The following is an 18,177-nucleotide window of genomic DNA, read 5'->3' as shown; positions in this document are numbered from 1 at the left end:
GAATGTGCAATATGATAACCGAGTCAGAGAAGAGTCAAAGTGCAATAAATGTTGAGTGCTCTTCCCATGCTGTTGGAAAAGGGTGCCCTCATTGGCTGACATCTGCTCTCATCCCCTTAGCAGATCTTTCCCTATAGTGTTACAGGCCTGTGATGTAATAAAAAGTATATTTGGTCTTTGTCCCTGGTTCCTGGCGCAGAGTGCCTAAAACCCTTGGATTTTCCTGAGGGATAAGAGCATCTTTCATTATTCAAAAGGAGCCCCTTTCAATCACACCTGAGTTTATGCTAATGAGGTGACTCTTTAACTCGAGGTGTGGAGAGACCTTAGAGAGCTTCTGGCTGGGGACTGGTCACCAGAGGAACTGACCCTGTGATTAGAGGGTTAGAACTATCAGCCCCACTTGCTGACTCCTGGGAGAGGGGCTGCAGGTTGAGTTCAGTCACTTGGCTAGTGATGTAATCAGTCATGCCTGTGTAATGAGACTTTAATAAAACACTGAACAATGAGGCTAAGCTTCCAGGTCAGTGAACGCATCAGTGTGCTTGGAGAGTGGCACCCCCAATTCCACAAAGATTGGGTACGGAGGCTCTGTGCCTGCAATCCCCAGACATTGCCCTATGTATGTCTTCCATTTGGCTCTTTCTGAGTTGTAGCCTCTATAATAAAACGCTATAATAAAACTAATTGTAAGTATAGTGCTTTCCTGAGTTCTCTGAGTCTTCTAGAACTATAAGTAGTTCTATGAGTCATTCTCATTCTCAGGTGCCCCAGACAATGCCCAGGTGATATCAAATTCCCATGACTCCTCACATTTATACCTCTTTGGTCACTGAGACTTGCAACCGATGTCTGAAGTGGGGGCGGGCTTGTGAGACTGAGCCCTTAGCCTGTGGAGTCAGCACTAATTCCAGGTAGTTAGTGTCAGAATCGAATTTAATTGTAAGACACCCAGCTGGTGTCTAAGAATTTGTTGTTGGCACTACACAGGGTCATCCAGCCTCTCACTTAAGGTCATCCACTTCTTTTACTCTGATTCTGTTCTCTCCAACCAGATTTTTGACAGTAATTTGGTTTCATAAATAGACTTTTCCACAGTGGAAGATTGAGTTGACTAACCAACACATGGGTGGTGGTTATACTTCTCAGTGTAGAAGAAAAAAATTGGGACAGTGCTTTCTCAGTCTCTGGCAAATTTTGCTAGAGTGTAGTAGTACCATCATGTATGATGGTCAGTTCCTGGTTTGCTGAGGATTTTCCTGGTTTTAAAACTGAAAGTCGTCTGCCTTAGGAACCCCCTCAGCCCTGGGAAACCTGGGATTACTGGTCACTCTACCACCAGGACAGGAGCCTCCTGACAATCAAAGTTGAGCACCAGAGTCAGGGTCCTGGGGACAATTGTCCAGTCCCACTCACACATGTTCCTTCCTTCCACATGAGAAGGCACAGCCTGCCTGGCACATTGGTGAGGCTCACCATCTTAACTGAAGCACATTTAATCTATAAATATCTAGAAATCAGATCTAAGGCCCAAAGGCTGTCATTACAACTTTGCATACAAAGAAGATGTTGCTAAAAGCAGAGGAGTCCAGTAGTGAAACTGGTCCAGGTCTAAGTAGTGGGTTTCCTGGTTCCCAGCACTGGCTCTCAGAGAGAACCCCTAGAGTAGTAGTAGTCAATGCTTAGTGAACATAATGGGATGGGGAGTTGTTAAAATGCAGATTCCTGGGTGCTATTTCTCTGTATTCTGATTTAGTACACCCAGGAGTAAAGTCAGGGATTCTCAATTTTTAATAAGATCTACTTCTAATGGTGGTGGTCTGTGGACCACAGTTTGAGAACCATGACCTTAAACAAGTGAGAAAATTAGACGCTTCCAGATACTTGCAGTCTCTATACATGCAGTAACCATATATATATATATATGAGATCTATAATCTAATCAATTTTATTTAATCTAATTTAAATACAATCTAATTGTAATCATTAAATTTTTGAATATGGCAATGATTGTGCATCTGCAATTTTTTCACATGAAGTTTACAAATCAGATATTCTTTATCAGACTGTTCCATTTTTCTTTTTAATTGGAGAAAATAATTACTGAACTTGTAGAAGATAGGAGAAGGGTAGGTCACAGTGGTTTCCTGTCCAGCGCCCCAGATCTCAAGGACTAAAAAATCATCTTATTGGGCCCCCCTCCCACTGAGGGCATCTAAATGAGGGGTCAGAAGACTAGCTATTAAACAAAATGCGAAGGGTGCTTTGGGGGGCTGTATCTTTTGTAAATGGTGCAAAGCCTTCTGTCTGCTGATTCTGCATCTAGAATGAATTTTCAAGGCGTTAGCTGTCTCTGATACCTTTTTTCCCCAAGGAAGGAGACTGCTGGAAGCAGGTAAGACACAATTATGATGAGCCCAAATCAGATGGCTGTTGGGACTCCATGCATGAGGAGATTTTGTTTTCCTCTTTAAATCTCCTTGAATTCCTCCCAGATACTTCAGACTTCCGCCTCTGCACCACCAGCTCCCTGAAGCAGGAGCCAAATGGTTTGCCAGGGTAGCCTATTATCAGGGCAAAACAAACACCTTCTGCCTTCAGCCTGGTTGTTTCAGTGTGGGTGGGAAGTTTATGAGATTGATTGAACTTCAGAGAGACATATTTGGCTGCCTCTCCTCACTTACTCAGCCTGTGCTCTATCGATCAACTGACTTGTTTTCTCCCAAGAGCTTTTAAGATTGCTAATTGGGATACCCTTCCAAGGGACAGTTGGGGTAATTTTCTCCACTATATAAAAGATGACAGCATAGCACCCTTGCCCTGAAGAAATGAAAATAACCTGGGCTTCCATCATCAGTTGGGGGCAAACCAGGAACCCTTTCTCTGTGGAAAAGATGCTGGAGGAATGTCCGCCCACGTAAAGGTGCTCAGAGTGACTACACAGTGAGTTTGCTGCACAAAGAGGGGGACTGTCCTCAAGAATCCCTCACTTTCCTTGCTTCCTCCTCTCCCTGGAGAGGGATTAAGAGTTTTCATTTGTGGTCTTCATCCTCTGCTAAGAGTTACTGTTTCTTCAAGATCTCTTAAGTCATCTGTGTCACTCCTTTGTGTACCGTCTTTATGCTCACTCCCCGGCAGAGTGAGGAATGGCAGCTTTTCAGTGTGTTCTTTTACAGATAAGAACTCAGCAATGGAAAGAGTCCATTGACATGCGATGGTGTCTAGCTCTTGGCTTTTTGGATTGGACAATGTTTTATACCTTTATTTAGGGAGCTGGCTTCCCTGGTTTTATCATTCAAGGAACAAGTCCAGGCTGCTTAGCCTGTCAGTGAGGTGGAGTTCCATCTGACAGTCTGATCGCTCCCTGGAATCTAATTTCTCAGGTGCCCCAAACAATGTCAAAGAAGGTAAGAATCTTAAGGAAGTGGGAATTGGGGGTAAAGAGACCAGATGGCCCCAAATAAGAGAGGAAATGCCAAAATTGGGTAGTAAAAATAGAAACTAAAGATAAGAAGAGAGACCCAAGTGAGAACGTAAACAAAGAATTCCAAATTAAGTTTTACTTCTCTCCTAAGTATAGGAAATATATTGCCCAGACAGTCCTTCCTTTGCATGGTTCTGAAATGCACAAATTTCAGTCCACGCAGTTTAGTTAAATAATACCAGTCCCTCAACAACATGGTTCAACTTTCAGTTACCACAGTATATTAATTATGGTAATTATATAAAGCAGCCAGCCCTGGAGGGCTAGTGGTTAAGATTCAGTGTTCTCACTGCCATGGCCTGGGTTTGTTTCCCAGTCAGGGAACCACACCACCCATCTGTCGATTGTCATACTGTGGCAGCTGCATGTTGCTGTGATGCTGAAAGCTATGCCACCGGTATTTCAAATACCAGCACGCTCACCAGTGGTGGACCAGCTTGAGCAGAGCTTCTAGACTAAGATAAGGAAGAAGACATTAGCCATGAAAACCCTATAAATAGCAGTGGAGCATTGTTATGGTGCTAGAAGGTGAGAGGATGGTGCAAAAAGACTGGGCAGGGTTCCTCTCTGCTCCCCACAGGGCCACTAGGAGTTGGAATAGACTCAAGGGCACTAACAATAGGTCATATAAAGTAGCTGCTTCTACTAAGTACATAACAGGAGCACATCATGACCAGTGACCAACCACACCGTATCTTTCCAAGTCTGTGTGTCACCGTGCATTGCTCATTCAGTTCATCAGTGTCTACATAGAGAGCACATGCTGCCTCCTTGTCTCCCAGCGATAAGCCCATGTGCCAGTTTACAAAAACAGATGATTGAGAGAGGAAATTGGCCAACAAAGATGAAAGGGCAAAAAATGATAATACTGGAAATGAAATTGTTCTGATTAGAAGATTTGAAAATGACAACAGCAAAGTAGCATCAGAAGAGACCTAGCCCTGCATAGTGTACAGTATAAACCATGTGGAAAACGTCTGGTGGGGGTAAAGAACAAGGAAGTGACACCAGCGACAAACTTGACATTAAAGGAACTCTCAGAGATGTTTCATGACGTTGAAAGCACAAAGGATAAACTACGGAAGCTGATCCAGACTTAGAAAGGAGAATGACAGCTGGCCAAGGCACAGAAAATATGCTCACCCAGTGTGGTAAGTTATATGACTTCTTGTATCAGAGAAGGGGACACAATAAGTGGCTGTGCAAACTCCTCTTAATAAGTTTGCAAAGTGATGAAATGCCCTGTCAATGTTTCTAATGTTTTAAATTACAGTGTGCTAAATAAGTATTTGTTTTACTTGCTTTTCATTTCCTTATATGCTTATAACCAACAGCAAGAGAGCTTTTAATGTTTTGACAAATTTTTAAAAAGTTACTCAACAATCATAATTTTTCCATTGATTATTGAGCTCATTTGCAGTTTCAGCTGGCGTAGCCATTTTTCTAGTCTAGTGTTACCGTCCAAATTGGGGACTGCTTGTACATACCTGGATCATGGGTTATGTATGCATAGGTGAGGCAAGACTAATCATCACAATTGTAATTGTTTGTAAATTGTAAGTAATATGATCTTGTTTTTTGAAGGAAAAAAATGTCTGTGTGTGTATGTGTGTGTGCGCACCTGTGATTGAGAAGTTGGCAAGTGACCTCCCTGGATCTGTTGAGTGCTGGACGAAATCACCATGAGCCCTTAATCCTCTCCCTGAGATCTCTGCTCATTGCTGGGCTGCAGACTGGAACAGGGTCTTACATCCTTTGGATCTCCTTTGCTTCTGGGGTTCCATCTTTCTCAAGGGTTACTTCAGCCACTGTTTACTGGCATGGACTCAGCCCCTTCTCTCATATCCACAGTAGAAGTCACTCAGGCCAGTTTTTTTTTAATTCAACAAACTTTGCTGAACATTTGGGAGTCATGAAGAAGTCACATAGTAAAATGTGCAGCCTGCGACGTTCTGCCCTTCCCTGTTTCTCCTTCCCTCCCCCTCCCCCTCTGGGAGCAGTCACTCCCAGGCCCTGTGATATTTACAGCAGCTTCCCCCTTGGCTCTCAGGGGTGGGGTGGGGCGGGACTCTCTCCACTTTTATCTACTGCAAGTATCTATCTAAGCATCTTTCTTAACAAAGCCAGAACTTAACCACTATGCCACCAGGCCGGCCCCTCAGTTACCTTCTTAAGAACAATTCCAGTGCCAGCTGGTTAATAAAGTTTTATATATATGCACACACATATATATAGCACATAAGAAAGAAAAGAATTGTATGCATGAAGATGTTAACCGTCAGTAGATACCTCTGGGTGATGAGGATTAAAGATTATTGTTATTTTCTGCCTTTTGCTTTTCTACAATGAACGTATTTTATAAAATGTGTACGATGTCCATATATTAAATTTTAATAGGAAAAAGTTATTAAAATGGGCAGTGAGCAAGCCCTGACGGAGGCCACGAGGAGCTCAGAGGGGAAGGTGTGTGTTTGGCAGGGGCAGAGAGAATCACAGGCAAGCTCAGGGAGCCTGAGCGGAAGGAGGCAAGAGGAGGGGACAAAAACAGGGCGTGGAGAAGGAGACAGAACAAAGAAAGGGGAGAAGAGTCAGAGCACCGCTGTGAGGTAACCGTTGTATTCCTGAGTTAGGAGGTTGACTAACAATTACCATGATAATTATAACAATTTTAGGTTCTTCTTCGGCACACTGGAGTTGCATTATCCTCCAGTATATTGTGTTTGTTCCTAACATCCTGCTATTACAAAAGAGGAAATAAAATAGATGCATCCTTAATTTTAGCTATATTTTATATTTAGCTCTGACACAATACCATTTTCAAATTGCCTGCGTGTATTAAAATGAGAATTTTATTGCCCCATTCCACTGCAATCCATTCAATATTGTAGTAATTTAGAAAAGGACCAATCAGTTGGGACCAAAAGGGGCCATGTGTGTTCCCAAGGACACAAGCCCCCTGCCATCCTTCTGCTCCATAGCCCCCCACACCGCACCTCACTCTCTGGCTTCTCTTTTCCTTAAAACTGAGCCCAGTGGTGCCTGAGACTTGGGGTTGCTGTCACTAGGGTCAGGGGTGACCCCAGCAGCTGGGACTCAGAAATGGCAAATACTCGTTGAAGGGGTGGGGCCAGCAGTGGAATACCGGTGATGGTGGAGGGCAGATGAGCAGGCTCAGCTGCGCCCCTCCAGCCCCACAACCGCTCAAGCGTTAAAGAGCAGACTGAACATGAGCAGGGCGGCAGCAGCGGTGATGGCAGGAGAGTTAGAGGTGATCCACTGGAACCCCTTGGAGGCTGTCCTCACAGCCATTTCACTTTTGTCTCACCCAAGTCCTTCCCATTCAAACAAGAGACAAAAACAGACAGTAAACCCTTCCTTCCTTGGCATCCTCTTTTCTTTCCCTATTAAATTTCTTAGAAGATCGATCTACATTTACTCTTCCTTGTCTCTCATTCATTCCTCAAAACATTCTAGCCTGGATTCGGCCCCCTCCATTCTGTGCACTAATGAAATTGCTCTCACTGAAGTCAGTGCCAACGTCCTGTTTTCTAGTCTTCACCTCACTTCGTCTCCACGCAGTAGTTGACATTACTTTATCTTCTCCCTTCAAATCTTCTCTTCCAGCTCTCCCTAGCTCTTGATTAATGGCTCTGCCAACCTTCAGTGGCCTGAGCCATAGACTCTGGTGACATCTTCAACTCCTTCTTTGCTGATATGAGAAATATCTATACAATCTGTCCTCTGTTTTCCCTCCCTAGTGCTACTTCCTTGGCTTAACCTTGCACATCCTTCATCTGAATTGTTCATTCTTGATCAAGCCACTATTTTCAGCTATGAATTACTATTGATGTCTAAGGTGATTTCATTGTGATCAGGAACTGTGGTTTGGATGGTGATTCTCTGAAGTTTGTTCAGTGATATTTTATGGTCTAGATGATCAGCATTTATGAACGTTCCATATACACGTGGAAAAGTACATGCATTCTTGAGCTGTTGGGTACTGTGTTCCATATGTCTCCAGCAGATCAAGCATGTTCAAATATTCTATATTCTTATTGATTTTCTGTCTACTGAGAGAGGTATGTTAAAGTGTCCCACTATGATGATATATTTGCCAACCTCTCTTTGTAGTTCTCTCTATTTTTACTCTGCATATTATGAAGCAATGTTACGAAGGGCATACAAGTCTAGAACTATTAAATCTTCTGGTTAATTATACTTTTTACCTCTTTATCTTTGATAATACTTTTTGTCTTAAAGTCTGATATAAATGTCATTATGCCAGCTTTCTTTCGGTTAATATTTACCTGGTCTATCTTTCTCTGCATTTCACTGCCATTCTTTCTGGCGCCTTCTGTTAATGGTGGTATAGTACAGAGGTTAAAAGTGCAGACTCTAGGAGTTGGCCTGGGTTCGAATCACAACTCTGCCACTCAAGTTATGCGACCTTAGGTAGGTTATTTAACTTCTGTATGACTAAGTTTTCTTATCAGAGTAGCACATGTTCCACTGGGCTGCTGGGAAGAGTAAATGAGTTAATATCTGTAGTGCGCTGAGAACCATGCTTGGAATATAGTGAGTACATGAAAGTGTTCACTATCACGATTAGATACAGACAGAATATTGCTGGATTTAAAAAAATGTGGTCTGATCATCTTTGTCCATTTGTTTGAGTTTGGTCCATTGACATTTGTGTTGATTATTGACATATTTTATCCATTTATACTATTTTACTTTGTACCACTTCTCCTATCTCTTCTGTCTGCCCACTCCCCCATCCCCATCCTTTCCTGACTCCTGTGGATTGATCGCAATGTTTTTCCCTCATTTCACTTTTTTTCTCCCTTTAGTAGTTTGGAAGCTAGACATTATAGTTCTATTATTTTAGTGGTTACCCTGGATATTTTAATATCTATATTTAACTTAACAGAGTTCTCTGGAACACTAAAAGGAAGCTGTAAAACACATAAAACACTGAAACATCAATCATACCCCTCGTGGATTATGCTACATTTGCCCAGGATTTTGGTTCCAGTTTGAGCTTTTTTTTTTTTAACCCCATTGCCATTGTTTTATACAATTAATAATTATTTACATTTTTTTCCACATCTATCATTCCTCTGTCTACCATTCCTCTTTGTACCTCAGACCTTTACAGGGAGATTATTTTCCCTATTCCTAAACTATATCCTTTTTAAGAAGTTCCTTTAATGAGAATCTGTTGATAATAAATTCTATAAGTTTTGGTTTGTCTGAAAATGTTTTTACTTTGCCTTTGTTCTTCAAAGACTTGCAGTTTTAATGCTCCCTTAATATTTAAGCGTCTCCCCTCTGCACACACATCCTCCTTTGCTATTGGGCATGGCCCTGTGACCAGCCCTGGCCAGTGGGCTATGAGCGGACATTACATGTGGCTTTCCTGGGCTGGGGTGCTGAGCATATCTGCATGATTCTTTGTTCTCTCCTCCCTTCTTTGGTGATTCTGGAGGCCATGTGCAGAGATGGTGGAGCCATAAGACGTAGGAAGCCTGGATTCATGAGTCCATGGACAGTGGACAGTTGCCTTGGAGGGTTACTTGATTTGCAGGAGATTTGGGGTGAGTATGAAATGAACCCTGTGTAGTAAGACACTGATATTTGGTTTCATTTGTTCTAGCCTATTCAGTCTCATATAGCAGATAATTTCTCTTAGGACATTGAAAATATTGTTCTATTGTTTTCTGGATACCATTATTTTGTGTTTGTTTTGTTTTGTTTTCTGAGGAAGATTAGCCCTGAGCTAAGATCCATGCCCACCTTCCTCTACTTTATACGTGGGATGCCTGCCACAGCATGGCTTGACAAGCAGTGCATAGGTGCACACCTGGGATCTGAACCGGCAAACCCCAGGCCGCCGAAGCAGAACATGCGAACTTAACTCCTGCGCCACAGGGCCGACCCCTAGATACCGTTATTGTTGCTGATTCCATTGAATTGTCATTCTGTTACCAAAAGTTCCATCTCTGATCCTGTTGCCAATCCAAATAATGAGAACGGAGTCTTGGGAGAAAAAGGGAAGGCTTTACTTTGCCAGGCAGAGGGAGCAAAGCAAGGGCCAGTGCCCCAAAAGCTGCTTGCTCCCCGTTAAGAAACAGGCAGGGGTTTTTATTTGGGATTTTAGGCAGGGGATGGAGGCTGTGGCCTTCTTGGTCAGCATTTTCCCATCAGCCCGTGTCTGGGGCTGCTTCCAGTGGAGGAGACACAGGATTTCTCAGATGAGTGTCCTTGGCTGTTTATCTCCATGGTGGAAGGTAGACTGTGACGTCAGGAAGCCGAGGAGTTGGGCCTGGGAAGCTTTGGTGTCTTGATGTTCTCTGGACATTAGTTTCTCTGTAGAGGAACTTCAAGGTCCTGGGATCAGCCAGAACTGTAGTGGGAGCCCAGTGTGACATCATCTGGACTTTAACAATTTGTAGCTTCTATTTGGCTCTGTAGCTCAGGGCTTCAGAGGTTAAAGAAACAAACATTTACATATGAGTGTCACTAAAGAACCAGGGAACTGGGAACGTGTGTCTTTGGTTTTCACCCATATATGCTGGGTTCACTGTAGGGGAACAAATATCAGGGCTGCCATTAACTAAAAGCTCATAACAATTCTATGTCAGTAACCTGCCTTTCTCTCTAGCAACTTTTAACATCTTTGGAGGGGAGGGAGGGCATTGTTTAGAGTTTTGTGGTCTGAGTGTGCATTTCTTTTATTTTTTTTCTGCTTGAGATTCATCGGTATTGCTGAATCTGAAGATTGGTGTCTTTAATCAGTTCTGGGAAGCTCTTGGTCATTATTTTCATAAATAGTGCCTTTTCTCCATGGTTTCTATGATGTTCTCTTTTTTTGCAGAGGAAGATTAGCCCTGAGCTAACATCTGTGCCAATCTTCCTCTATTTTATATGTGGATTGCCGTCACAGCACAGCTGACGAGTGGTGTAGGTCTGCACCCAGGGTTCAAACCCACCAACTCAGGCTGCCAAAGCAGCACACACCAACGTTAACCACCATACTGCAGGGCCAGCCCTGATGTTCGAAAAGATGTATTTTGGATCTTCTTTATTTATCCTTTATTTCTCTTGATATTTTCCATCTTTGTCTCTCTTGTTTAGTGTGCCATTTATTTATATTTATCTTCCAGTTTTCTAATTCTCTCCTTGGCTGTATCTGATATGCTATTTAACTCACCCATTGAATTTCTAATATCAGTTATATTTTTCCTTTCTAAAAGTTCTATTTGGCTCTTTTAGGCTCTTCCTAGAGATTTTATAGCCTCTTGTTCTATGGTTGTGTATTTGTGTATTTTTCTGATATTTCCTTTTATTTCTTCTTCTTCTTTTTTTTTTTTTTTGGTGAGGAAGATTGTCCCTGAGCTAACATCTGTGCCAATCTTCCTCTATTTTGTATGTGGGATGCTGCCACAGCATGGCTTGATGAGCAATATGTAGGTTTGCACCTGGGACCTGAACCTGCGAACCCTGGGCCACCAAAGCAGAGTGCGCAAACTTAACCACTACGCCACCAGGCCAGCCACTCCTTTTATTTCTTTAAACATACTTATTTTATTTTCTGTGCCTGATGATTGTCCTATCTGTTGCTTTTGCTGTACTTATTTTGTAGTTTGTTGCTTCTGCTGACTCTCTCACGGTGGCTTATTTCCTCATATATTTAGTGACTTTTTTCTGTGAGCTCAAGTCCCTTAGACTTCTTAGAGGTGTGTTCTGCAGTGAGAATTTACACTTCCTTCTCCCAGGATCTGAGGGAAGTACCAATCTGCGATCACTTTAAGTACATATTTGCCTTGGGAGTTTTAAGGCCATCCATATAGTGCGGATTTAAACTCCAAATCTATGTGAGTATGGGCTAGTAGCTATGAATTTTCAGGAGATACATGTTTTATTTTTTTTCTGCTTATCTCAAAACCAAGGCAAAGGCAGACAGTTATCTCCTCTGCATCCCTCTGCAGGATGGGCTTTCTTCCAGTTCATCCATGAGAGCTGTTTCCCTTCAGAAATGCTGGCTTTTCATGGGGTTCTCTGACCTGACCCCCTAGCCTGACCAGATGTCTGGTTATATCTACTTTCCCTCTACATGTAATCTACTGACCCTGCTCTTGGCCACCAGGGAGCCAAAAACCTGGGTTCCAGTGCTCCCAGATTTGTGCTTACTGCTGTCATCTCAGTCATATATTCAGAAGGATGTTTTAAATATTTCCCCAAACATCTTTAGGTGTTCTGTACTGAAAGGTGCTTTAGAAAATGGAGTTTCCAAACAGAGCCTATGTGGTAAGCTCAGATCCACTAAACAAAAGAGACAGCAATCCTTGCCTTCATGGAGCTTGCACACTAATGGGGGAAGGCAAAAAATTAAAACCATGGATAAGTAAATATATAATGATAAACAGTGATTAGTGCTCAACAGAAAAACAAAGCAGGAGCAGGGAATAGAAGAATGCCAGGAATGGGGATTGATTTTAAAGAGGGTGGTTACAGGAAGCCTTACGGAGAATGCCACCTGAGCCAACACTTGAGGAGATGAGAGCCAAGTGAGTGGGTAGCAGTGAAGGCTGCTCCAGGCAAAGGGAACACGACAATCAACTGTTTGAAAACTCCCATTGGGTCTCTATCTCCTGGGAGACGTTAAAACTCTTTGTTCTAGGTTCTATGGCCCTTCTCTGCCCTGGAGCTCCCCACAGAGAGGCTCTGGTCTTCTCTGTCCCAGGCATGACAGCTAATACTCTTCCTTTTCCTGCCCTGTCATTTCCCTCCTCCTCAAACACAGATTTTCTTTCCTTAGACACGATTTCTTCCGCTGTGTTAGTCAGAGCCTTGTGGTGTTTGTTTAAATAAACAAATCCGTCATGAATATGATATGAAAGAAGACTGGACCTTCAGGCTGACTGATGACGAACATGATGAGTTTCTTAAGGTACTTAACTTAAAAACACAGCCGTACTCCCTTGCTTGGAACATGCTTGTTTTCTTTAAACATTTCTTCAGAGTGAGCTAAATTCTTTGCCTTCCCCATATTTCATACCCCTGTAAGAGGATCCCCCAATGCTCCTCAGAAACTCTATGCAAGGATGGAAAACACAGTTTCTGCTACAGGTCCCAGGGCTCAGGAACAGCCAAATGACCAGGTCGAGTGTGTGGAGAATGTCCTTGGCCTCCCAAGGGGTGAGACCAGGATGTGCAGGCCGGGATCAATGTGGCTACATCTCTGCTCCTTCAGGGCAGCCCCTTGGCTCAACCGGGCACTGCTTTGACAGCAGAAAGAAGCAACACTCTGCTCCAGCACTCTTTAGGGAAGAATCAGGAAGACTTTCTTCACCCACCTCTCTAAAGTCTTCTTGAACGAACAGGCAGAATCAGTTAAATGAGAATTGATGCTCCAGAAGGTGTGGCACGTGCAGCCTGTGGCTCTGTGCGGCCCTGGGTTCACCACCTCCTGCCTCCTGGGGAACATGTGTCCCCACTGAGAAGCATAAGTGGTGGAAAGACCCTGGGCGGAGAGTTAGGAGGCCTGAGGCCTGGCCTCAGCTCTGCCACACTTGGCAGAGGACTGTGCCTCAGGCAGCCATGTTTCTGGCTTCAGTTTGCTCATGTATGAAATAGGAGCATCGGGCAAAGTGATCCTCCGATTCTCTCCAGCTGAGCACCCCAGACCCCACCACTCTGTGTGTAGCAGTTGGCATTTTATCAATCTGGGGAGAACGTGCCACCAGAATCAAACATTTTCTGTTTGCTTTTAGCCCAGTATTGACATTTTTAGTGAAGTCAGTGGAAAATAGCTTTAGTCACTTCTAAATGGTGGCTGGGAAAAAAAAATAATAATAAAGAAATGTCTTCCTATTTTCCAAAAGTCTCAGGTTCTGGCAACCCCAGCAGAGGTCTGAGGAACACAACCCTGGGCCTGAGCATCAGCCTGTTTGGGATCTAAAGTGATGAGGCCACAGCCCTGGTCCTAATCCCCTTCCTCCAAACAGTATCGAGTAAATTACTCAGCTTCATAACCTCTTGCCCCACAGGAAGCAGGAGTGAGCAGCAAGTACGAGTTTTTGGAGGCACAGAGTGGGGAAGACTTGCTAAGGCTTGAATGGGCTTGTCTTGGAGCCAGAGGTAGGCAGGAGCCAGTCTCTCAACTCCCTGTCTGAAACTCTCTCTTAGCACAGCAATGAAAGTCACATCATCCAAGTCCTCTTGATAGAATGAGCTCATGTATATGGAAGCCCTTGCAAGTGGTTAAGTGCTATGTAAACATTAAGTACCAACACCAGTAGACTTTTAGGTAGGCATTGCTCTCTTGATAAACTATAAAATGCTTCCTTCTTCTGGTGTTTACTTATGTGTTCTGTTTACATTCGCAGGCAAATCAGTCTTTTCCTCTTCAAAGGAGTCAGTTTTACTGGAAGTACTACATATAATTAATTACATATGCATTAATATCATGCTGACAGAAAAACAAAAAAGGAATGTGTTGCCACACAGAAGATGCAGAACCACTTTTATGGCCGAAGTGGAACCATGGTGTGATACAGCTTCAAGTGATCTTAAAGATCATCTGGCTCTTGAGCATCCAGTGAAAAGTGGCTTCCTTGGTCTGAAGGTTTGGCCTGTCTAAGACATTTAGTTAAAATCAGTGTTTTGCATCTTTGATCAGAACATGTGAACAAATAGGACAATTTGGCTTTCTCACATAGCCACCACCAGCTTCCTTAAATGACTGTTGCCAGGTGTCACCCTAGCAGGACTGAGCCATTAATCATGGCAAATGAAGCCGCAGGTAATTAAGTATGTAATTTTGAGCTGTTCAAGTGAAATTCCATAGAAGGTACATCATGAACTGGGGTATCATGTAGAATTACCAGCAAAAAGACACTGAGTGTGAATACGGTCTTTCACTAACGTTTGATTCACATCCAATCCTTGTATGTTGATCACTGAGAGTGTTAGTTTCTATGTGAGCCTGGACTCATGTGGTCTTCACAGGTATAGATTTATGATTGGGTAAGCCAGGTCACATGCCCTTGTCTCACTATGCCTCTCGGTTATAATGAGAGTCCGCGATCCTCAGGAAGGGGGAGCAGTAGGATTCTGCAGAGCAGCAGGAGGCAGCGGCCCAGGGGCTGGAGGAACAGCTGGACTGCATAGGTGCCCTTACCCAGGGCAGTGGGACAGAGCAAGGCTGGGGGTCAGAGAGTGAGGCCAACCAGTGATCCAGGCAACCTTGGTGCCAGGACACCTTGCAGTGGATGGCATGTGGCAGTGAGAAGCCACTGTCCTCCTCCCTCCCTCCAGGCCATCTCAGCAGCAGTGGTCCGAGACTCAGGGAAGAGCCAGCAGTGAACAACACTGGCCCTGGGGGGTACTGGACATGGGACCAAAGATGTCTCAAGGGCAGTACCAAGTGGCAAAGCTGGAAGATGGATCAACAGACAAGATTAGGAGAGAGAAGTATCTGGTCTTAGTGGCAAAGGCCAAGGCTAAAGCAACAGAACAGGAGTGAGAGAATTCAGGAGGTTGGAGCAAATGTTAGGGCCATGGAGAGACCACTTGTGGTTTGGAGCTAAGCCACTGAACTGAAGCTCCCATGACAGTCTATAGCCTTGGGTCTAGGTGGAGAGGACAGTGACATTTCCAGGGGGAGAAAGGTCATAAGTCACTGCAGAGTGAATCCAGAGCCCTAGGATTCCCAGAAAGCCTTTCACCTGTGCCCAGGAACCTGGGAAGCAGGAGCTGGCTTCCTGCAGGAGGGGTCGGAGAACTGGGCAGGGCACTCATCCCCAGCTCCAGCCATGAATGGTGACTGGGGAGAGAGTCAGGCCACAGTCATAGGGAGGTTGGGCTTCCAGATAGTGCAACTGGGAAATCCATGGCAGGAGATCAGAAATGTTAAGGACTGAATGTATGTCCCCCAAATTCATATGTTGAAGCTCAAACCCCCAATGTGATGATATTAGGAGGTGAGGCCTTTGGGAGGTGATTAGGTCTTGAGGGTGGAGCCCCCATCCGGGGATTAGTGCCCTCACAAGAAGACCAGAGAGCTTGCTTCTTCTCTCTCTCTGCCATGTGAGGACACAGGGAGAAGAGGCAGTCTACATACTGGGAAGTGAGCCCTCACCAGATACTGGATCTACTGGCACCTTGATCTTGGACTTCCCAGCCTCCAGAACTGTGAGAAATAAATGTGTGCTGTTTAAGCCACCCCGTCTGTGGTATTTGCTACAGCAGCCTGAGCTGACCAAAACGGGGAGGAAGCCCAGCATCTAAGCCAGAGGAACCCAGGAAATGCTGCCAGCCAGGCCTTTTCCAGGCATCAGAATCCCCCCAACGCCTGGCTATGGGATCCTAAACTTAAGTACAGTCTATGTTCCCAATGACCAGCAGATCCCCCTGTCTTTGCCTTCACGTCCTGACTCTAATTCACACCATCACTGGCTCTGGCCTGGATTATGGCAATAGCCCCTCACTGGTCTCCCATGTCCACTATTGCCCCTTAGGTCCATTCTTCAGATCAAGGTCTCATCTGCTAATCTGTCTTCTTAAAACTCTTCTGTTACTTGGGCACTTCCAACACTCTACCTAGCCAGGGACAACCCAGCCCCTGCTTACCTGTCAGCCTCTGTCCCTCCCTCAGAGCCTTCACCAGGCTGGCCTCTCCACCCCACGTGCTTCTCTGACATCTCTGTCTAGAATGCCTCCTTCATATCTTGGCTCAAACTTTTCTCCCATAAAGCTACCTCTCTGGCCCCTCAGAAGGGCCTGCATTTCTCCTTGTAGCCTTTATGACGACTGACATCAAATAACAAGACGGATGCCAAGATACTTGATGTCCGACTTCCCATAAGAGTGTCAGTCAGCCCAAAAAAGGCAAGCAGCATCTACCATTCACCACTCTGTCTCAGGGCCGACCCCCTGCACTTATATGGTGAGTGCTCACTGGCCCAAGTCAATAAGCAAATGAAGATTATCAATATAGTGGAATATTATTCAGCAATGAAAAAGAACAAACTTATGACACACAAAACAATGTAGATGAATCTCTAAACGATCAGCCTGAGTGAAAGCAGCTAGACACAAGAGTACACCTGATAAGACTCCATTTATATAAAATTCTAGAAAATTCAAATGAAGCTCTACAGACAGAAGTAGATTGGTTGTTGCCTGAGATTGGGGGTAAATGTGGCTGGAGATATACCAAATATACCAAAAGGTAGGAAAATAAGGACCACATGCACCTCACTTAAGGCAGAGACTCAGAGCAGTTACTGCTGGCATGGTGACTGCTTTCCTCTACTTCTAGGGGGCGCTTTGATGCACAAAGGTGTCTGACCCTGCAGAACTGGCACAGCAGAGTGCATGATTGCTTTGTGCTTGCAGGGGGGGTTATGAGCTTGTGCTGTTAACTAAAAGTGTCCAAAATCTGGAAATAAGGTCAAGAGGATGACTGTGTGTGCCTCCAATATACCCAGAAGCTTTGTTTCATTGGCCACCAGAGGATTATCTACATTTCTCGAAGGATGGACCATTGTTTGACTTTTGCCATGCTATTAATTAAGAGCTCAGATTCTGTGCAGTTCCCTTGTTACATTGTAGATGTTTGCCCAGTAGAGAGGCAAATGGTTCCTGTCCAGTGAAAAGAGAACCACCAATGTATCGCCCTGTAGGACATGAACCAGATTTCTCTCAAACATCAAAAATCTATTTTAGTGTGACTTTCCCGATGGATTCTATAAATGCCAGTACTCCAAATGCCATTTGAGCCCACATTACCAACTTCCTGGCTTCCTCCTGAATTGAGGAGCTGAATGAAATTTTGGATGCATGGTCATTCTCTTTTGTTTGAGAGCCATGTTTTTAACTTCTTTTAAAATTTCTCTTGGATGGCACTGGTCCAGCCCTTCCCCTCCCACCAGTTCCCTTCTGAGGCGAGTGTGCAGGAGGAGGTCCCAGCTGAGGGGAGGAGACCGGCCCTGCAAGATGCCCTAGCCCACCTCAGCAGCCAGTGGTCTCACAGCTGAGCCACCTCCACCCTCCGGTGATCCCAGCTCTGGTGCTCCAAAGGGCCCTGTTTGTGCATGAAATCCAGAGGTGACACAGATTCAGCACAATGGCCTCTCTCTCAGAAGCATGGCTTATCACTGATAATCATGGAGCGACTAGGACCTGGAACACCCAGGCTAAGCAGACTGCCTAGGACGAGCTGGGCTACTCCTTTGTTCCCCAATTTGAGGAGGCCCACCCTGAAGACTCTTAGGGCTTGTCTCCGGGAGCCTGGGGAAGCCCTTGGACCACACATTCCCATCGTCTTGGCTCCTGGGCAGTTGGAAGGTGCATCCCTAAAGGGGCCAGGGTGGGCGTTTTGAGTTCATTTGGCTTAGTTCTTAATGGAGTCTCACCCAGGAAGTCCAAAGCCCAGAACAATGCAATAAAAGCACCCCCACCCCCACCAACTAGCTTATAAATAGATTTTGCCACAAGGTAACAAAAGCAATAATAGAGATGGTGGGAGTACAACTTGATGCAGGCAATTTGGTAGTGTGGGCTTTACCAAGTTCAGGTCACTTGTCCCAGTAATTCTACTCCTGAGAAGCTACGCTAAAGAAACTACCAGGGATGAGGCAAAGAATTTTGTAGAAAGATAACCATGGGAGTGTTAATTATTACAA

The 18,177-nt window shown here is 44.5% G+C and overlaps 1 long non-coding RNA gene across 1 annotated transcript; it reads left to right on the top strand.

Moving 5' to 3' along the window:
• Window positions 1-4,413: 4,413 nt before the first annotated feature.
• LOC139046215 (uncharacterized) lies at window positions 4,414-15,694 on the top strand. The gene is made up of 4 exons (XR_011505974.1): window positions 4,414-4,635; window positions 8,973-9,081; window positions 12,306-12,437; window positions 13,876-15,694. It is a non-coding gene; the product is annotated as an uncharacterized lncRNA (long non-coding RNA).
• Window positions 15,695-18,177: the final 2,483 nt, after the last annotated feature.

The sequence above is a fragment of the Equus asinus genome, chromosome 2 (genome assembly GCF_041296235.1).
Source record: "Equus asinus isolate D_3611 breed Donkey chromosome 2, EquAss-T2T_v2, whole genome shotgun sequence".
Taxonomy (NCBI): Eukaryota; Metazoa; Chordata; class Mammalia; order Perissodactyla; family Equidae; genus Equus; species Equus asinus.
This window is presented reverse-complemented; position numbering and strand designations above follow the sequence as displayed.